The following is a 5,586-nucleotide window of genomic DNA, read 5'->3' as shown; positions in this document are numbered from 1 at the left end:
CCCAGGCTGGAGTGCAGTGGTGTGATCTCTGCTCACCATAACCTCCACCTCCCAGGTTCAAGCGATTCTCCTGCCTCAGCCTCCTGAGTAGCTAGGACTACAGGCACGTGCCACCACACTGAGCTAAATTGTTTTGTATTTTTAGTAGAGAAGGGGTTTCACCATGTTGGTCATGCTGGTCTCGAACTCCTGACCTCCTGATTCGCCCGCCTTGGCCTCCCGATGTGCTGGGATTATAGGCGTGATCCACTGTGCCCGGCTTGTATGTTTAATTTTTAAGAAACTACCAAAGTTTTCCCAAAGTGGTTGTACCATTTTATGCCCTCATTAGCAATTTATTTTTGAGACAGAGTCTTGCTCTTGTCCAGGGTGGAGTGCAGTGGTATGATCTCGGCTTGCTGCAACCTCCATCTCCCGGGTTCAAACGATTCTCCTGCCTCAGCCTCTTGCGTAGCTGGGACTACAGGCACCCGCCACCATGCCCAGCTAATTTTTTGTAGCTTTAATAGAGACAGGGTTTCATTGAGTTAGCCAGGATGGTCTTGATCTTCTGACCTTGATCCTCCAGCCTCCGCCTGTCAAAGTGTTGAGATTAATAGGCGTGAGCCACCACGCCCAGCCTCTGAGCATCTTTTTTTGAAGACTAGCCTCCAGTACTTAGTATCTTAATAGGAAATACACATATCTGGGTCCATTACTGTACTTAAAAAAAATTGATCAATAATGTCCATTCTTATCTTGATTACTGCAGTTTTTTTTTTTTTTTTTTTGGCGGGGGGGATGCAGTTTTACTCTTGTTGCCCAGGCTAGAGTGCAATGGCACAATCTTGGCTCACTGCAACCTCCACCTCCCTGATTCAAGCGATTCTGCCTCAGTCTCTCCAGTAGCTGGGATTACAAGTGCCTGGCTAATTTTTGTATTTTAGTTGAGGTGAGGATTCACTGTGTTGGCCAGGCTTCTCTCAAACTCCTGACCTCAGGTGATCTCCCCGCCTTGGCCTCCCAAAGTGCTAGAATTACAGGTGTGAGCCACTGCACCTGGCCTGATTACTTACTGTAGTTTTATAGTAAGCTCTCTGAAGATAGTAATTTTTAAGGTCCTAAAGTTTGCTTCCTGCAGAGTGGATTTTTTTTTCCTTTGAAGTTACTATTACTGTTTTTTTCCTACTTCAAACTTCTTGTTAGGGGCTTTCCTCAAATAACTGGAAAGTTTTGGCTCTGTGCTCATGATTATAAGAAGAGGGGATTAACATGTTTATAAGCTCGGAGGGCTTTTTTACTGAGCTTCACCATGGGTGCTGTTGGTTGGAAAACCCCTGTGCTATGGTTTGAATGTTTGTCCCCTCCAAAACCCATGTTGTAAAACTTTTTCGAGATGGAGTTTCACTCTTGTGGCCCAGGCTGGAGTACAATGGTGCAATCTTGGCGCACCACAACCTCCACCTCCCAGGTTCAAGCATTTCTCCTGCCGCAGCCTCCCGAGTAGCTGGGAGTACAGGTAGATGCCACCACGCCCAGCTAATTTTTGTATTTTTAGTGGAGATGGGGTTTTACCATGTTGGCCAGGCTGGTCTAGAACTCCTGACCTCAAGTGATCTGCCCACCTCTGCCTCCCAAAGTGCTGGGATTACAAACATGAGTCACCATGCCTGGCCCATGTTGAAACTTAATTTTCAGTGATTCATGGATTAATGAGTTAATGGATTATCATGGGACTGGGACTGGTGACTTTATGAGAAGAGGAAGAAACCTGAGCTAGCACACTCAGCTTCTTCATCATGTGATACCCTGCACTGCTTTGAGACTGCAATCTGCAGAGTCCCCACCAGCAAGGAGGCTCTCATCAGATGTGACCCCTTGACCTTGGACTTCTCAGCAAGCAGAAATATTAGAAATCAATTCTTTATAAATTACCCAGTCCCAGGTACTGGGTAATTTCAGTTATAACAACAGAAAACAATAAGATAACCTGTCAATTTTTTCAGGGTTTTTTTCTTGGAAGAAATTCCTCAAGGAACATATGGCCAAATCCTTGCCTGAAAATGTAGGTTGTATTGACTAGCTGAAGGTGTAGAGTTGAGGTTTCAGGGTGGCCTGTGTGCCTGTACATGTAATATGTTGCCCCATCCAACTGGGCTTCAGTGCTGCCTCAATGGAATCCACCTCCCGCTGGCTTGGCACAGATGTTCTTTGTCTTGCTGTGGTGATGAGTGGCAAATGATCTCCCTGGTGGAGTGTTGGAGGAGAAAGGGCACAATTACACATTTCACCCCTAGCTTCTCTGTCCATGGAGCCCCCTCTTCTTCCATCTTAGGCTACCCTTCCCTGACCTCCATTCCTACCCCAGACTCACCGTTTCCTGTCTCTAGGTGTTTCTCTATTCTATCTAGACTGAGTTCAAATCCCAGTTTCAGCATTACCAGCTGTGTGATCTTGGGCAAGTTGCTTCACCTCAGTAGTTTTCTCATCTATAAAATGGGAATAATTGTATTTATCTCATTGCATTGGCTGCTAAGATTAAATGAGTTAATAGTTCCTGGCATATGGTAAAGGCATATGGTGAATGCTGCATAAGTGTTAGATTTTATTATTTCCATCAACTTTCTTCTTGTGTGTCATCTTTAGGGCTGGAATTAGGGGCCAGCACTTTGTTAGATCAGCATCTTGTCAAGGACAAGATAAGCTGCGTTGCTTCCTTTTTCTTCTGAGTTCCTCATACTCCTGAATTTTTTGGTGTATTCTGGTTAGTACACACAGCTTCTCGTTTTATTTTTACTTTTCTTCCCTATTCCCACTCCCATTCATTCACCTGTCACTGGCAATCACTGTAATGCATTTAATGTATGTCCTTTTGTTGTATGTGTTCTCTTTTTTTTTTTTGAGACTGAGTCTCGCTCTTGTCGCCCAGGCTGGAGTGCAGTGGGGCGATCTCAGTTCACTACAACCTCCGCCTCCCAGGTTCAAGCGATTCTCCTACCTCAGCCTCCTGAGCAGCTGGGATTACAGGCGCCTGCCACCACGACCATCTAATTTTTGTATTTTTAGTACAGACAGACAGGGTTTCACCGTGTTGGCCAGGCTGTTGTTGAATTCCTGACCTCAAGTGATCTGCCTGCCTCATCCTCCCAAAGTGTTGAGATTACAGGCAGAGCCACAGTGCCCTGCCAAGAAACTTTTAACGTTGTTTCTTTTTTCTAGCTACTTAGTTGTTTCTTTTTTCTAGCTACTTAGTTGTTTCTTTTTTCTAGTTACTTAGAGGCAAAGTTATCAACGAAAGTGAGGAGAGGTGAGTAGTAGAGCTTTGAGGAGAGATAATAAATGACAGTCATTTGAAAAGTTGAAAAGCAGACAAACTAGAGAAGCACTTGGTAGTTTTGAGTCCCACTTGACAGTTGTACCATCAATTGATGGAGAAACCACTTAAGCATGCTTATGTATTTTTCAACAGCAACACTTAGAGCTTGAGTGCAGCTCTTGGTCCCACAAAGCAAGTATATAGTCAGGGAGAAGTAGCTCCTTGAAGATAAATTGATGTACCAAGAGAAGGTAGAATGGATATGGGACAGTAAAATCTATAATAACTATGGACTGCGCTACTGTCCACATGCTACCCCATTTCCTCATTCTCCTTTGCAGTGACATGTCTTGAAAGAGTTACTTATGCCTGCTGTCCGCAGTTCCTCTACACGCATTCTCTTTAATTCATTTCAGTCAAGCTTTCCCTCATCATTCCACTGAAACTGCTCTTGTCAAGGTTTCCAGTGACCTGCACATTGTTACATTCAATTCCAGTTTTCCTCTTCCATATTTGACTCCATTAGTCACTCCTTCCCTGATAGAATTTCTTTATTTGAATTTTAGGATATTACAATTTTTTACCCCTTGATTCACTACTTCCAGTGTCTTGCTGATCCTCTTCCCTAACCCCCTTTTTTTTTTTTTTTTTTTTTTTTTTTTTTTTTTTGAGACAGGGTCTCACTCTGTTGCTCAGGCTAGAATGCAGTGGTGTGATATCCGCTCACTGTAACCTCCACCTCCCGGGCTCAAGCGATTCTCTTGCCTCAGCCTTCTGAGTAGCTGGGATTACGGGTGCCCACCACCACAGCTGGCTAATTTTTATATTTTGAGTAGAGATGGGGTTTCACTGTGTTGGCCAGGCTGGTTTTGAACTCATGGCCTCAAATTATCTGCTCATCTCGGCCTTTCAAAGTATTGGGATTACAGGTGTAAGCCACCATGCCCAGCCAACGGACCAATTTTTTTTTTTTTGGAGACAGAGTCTCACCCTCACCTGGGCTGGAGTGCAGTGGTACGATCTTGGCTCACTTCAACCTCCACCTCACAGGTTCAAGTGATCCTCCTGCCTCAGCCTCCCAAGTAGCTGGAACTACAGGTGCCCACCACCATGCCTGGCTAATTTTTGTGTGTGTGTATTTTTAGTAGAGACAGGGTTTCACTATGTTGGCCAGGCTGGTCTCAAACGCGTGACCTCGTGATCTGTCAGTGTTTAAAAACCCATTGTTTCTTTTTGTTTTCCCTTGATAGGATATAATATCTGTAAGATCAGGGATCTTTGCTTGTTTTGTTTATTCATGCATCCCCAAAGCCTGAAATGATATCTAGGACATATTAGCTCAACAAGTATGTGTTAAATGAATGAATATGCTTCACTTCTCATATTTGTTCTTTCAAAAATACCTCTGCCTAACACACTTTAACTATTTTGCATACATCTTCAGGTGTACTGCTTTATAGCCACCCCAAAGAAAGACAACCTAAAATTTTGTGAATAGTTGCATTCAACTCCAAGTGCAGAGTGTCTGGAGTCTGACCTGCAAATTTTCCATACATAAACTAAAAATGTTAAAATGTATCCCTGAACATTCTATATAAAAAATTGGGAGAAGAGAAAACATGAGTATGATACAGTAAAAGGAGAAATTCTGGTAGAGACTAAGACTCTTGCTTAGCTAGGTAAATGGTCACAAGGCAATAACTGGTCATTATAATATTCTTCCTAAAATGTCCATTTTTTTTTTTTTTTTACCTTAGTTAATGGTGGTATTTACTTGGTTTACTTAACCTTCAATCCTGAGGGGTCTAAGCCTGTGTGATGTTGTAATAATCTTTCTTTAGCTTTAAAAAAACATTTTGGCTGGGTGTGATGGCTCATACCTGTAATCTCAGCACTTTGGGAGGCCGAGGCAGGAGGCTAGCTTGAGGCCTAGGAAACATAGCTAGACTGTGTTTTTACAAAAAATAAAATTAGCTGGCATGATGGCACTTTCCTGTAGTCCTAGCTACTCAGGAGGCTGAGGCAGGAAGATTGCTTGAGCCCATGAAGCCTGCAGTAAGCTGTGATCACACCACTGCACTCCAGCCTGGGTGACAGAGCAAGACCCTGTCTCATAAAACATAAAAAATACCATTTTTCAGGCCGGGCGCGGTGGCTCACGCCTGTAATCCCAGTACTTTGGGAGGCCGAGGCGGGTGGATCACGAGGTCAAGAGATGGAGACCATCCTGGTCAACATGGTGAAACCCCGTCTCTACTAAAAATACAAAAAATCAGCTGGGCATGGTGGCA

The sequence above is a fragment of the Cebus imitator genome, unplaced genomic scaffold (genome assembly GCF_001604975.1).
Source record: "Cebus imitator isolate Cc_AM_T3 unplaced genomic scaffold, Cebus_imitator-1.0 Scaffold517, whole genome shotgun sequence".
In the NCBI taxonomy this organism is placed as follows: domain Eukaryota; kingdom Metazoa; phylum Chordata; class Mammalia; order Primates; family Cebidae; genus Cebus; species Cebus imitator.
The sequence above is the reverse complement of the archived record's forward strand: the minus strand, read 5'-3'. Positions refer to the sequence as shown.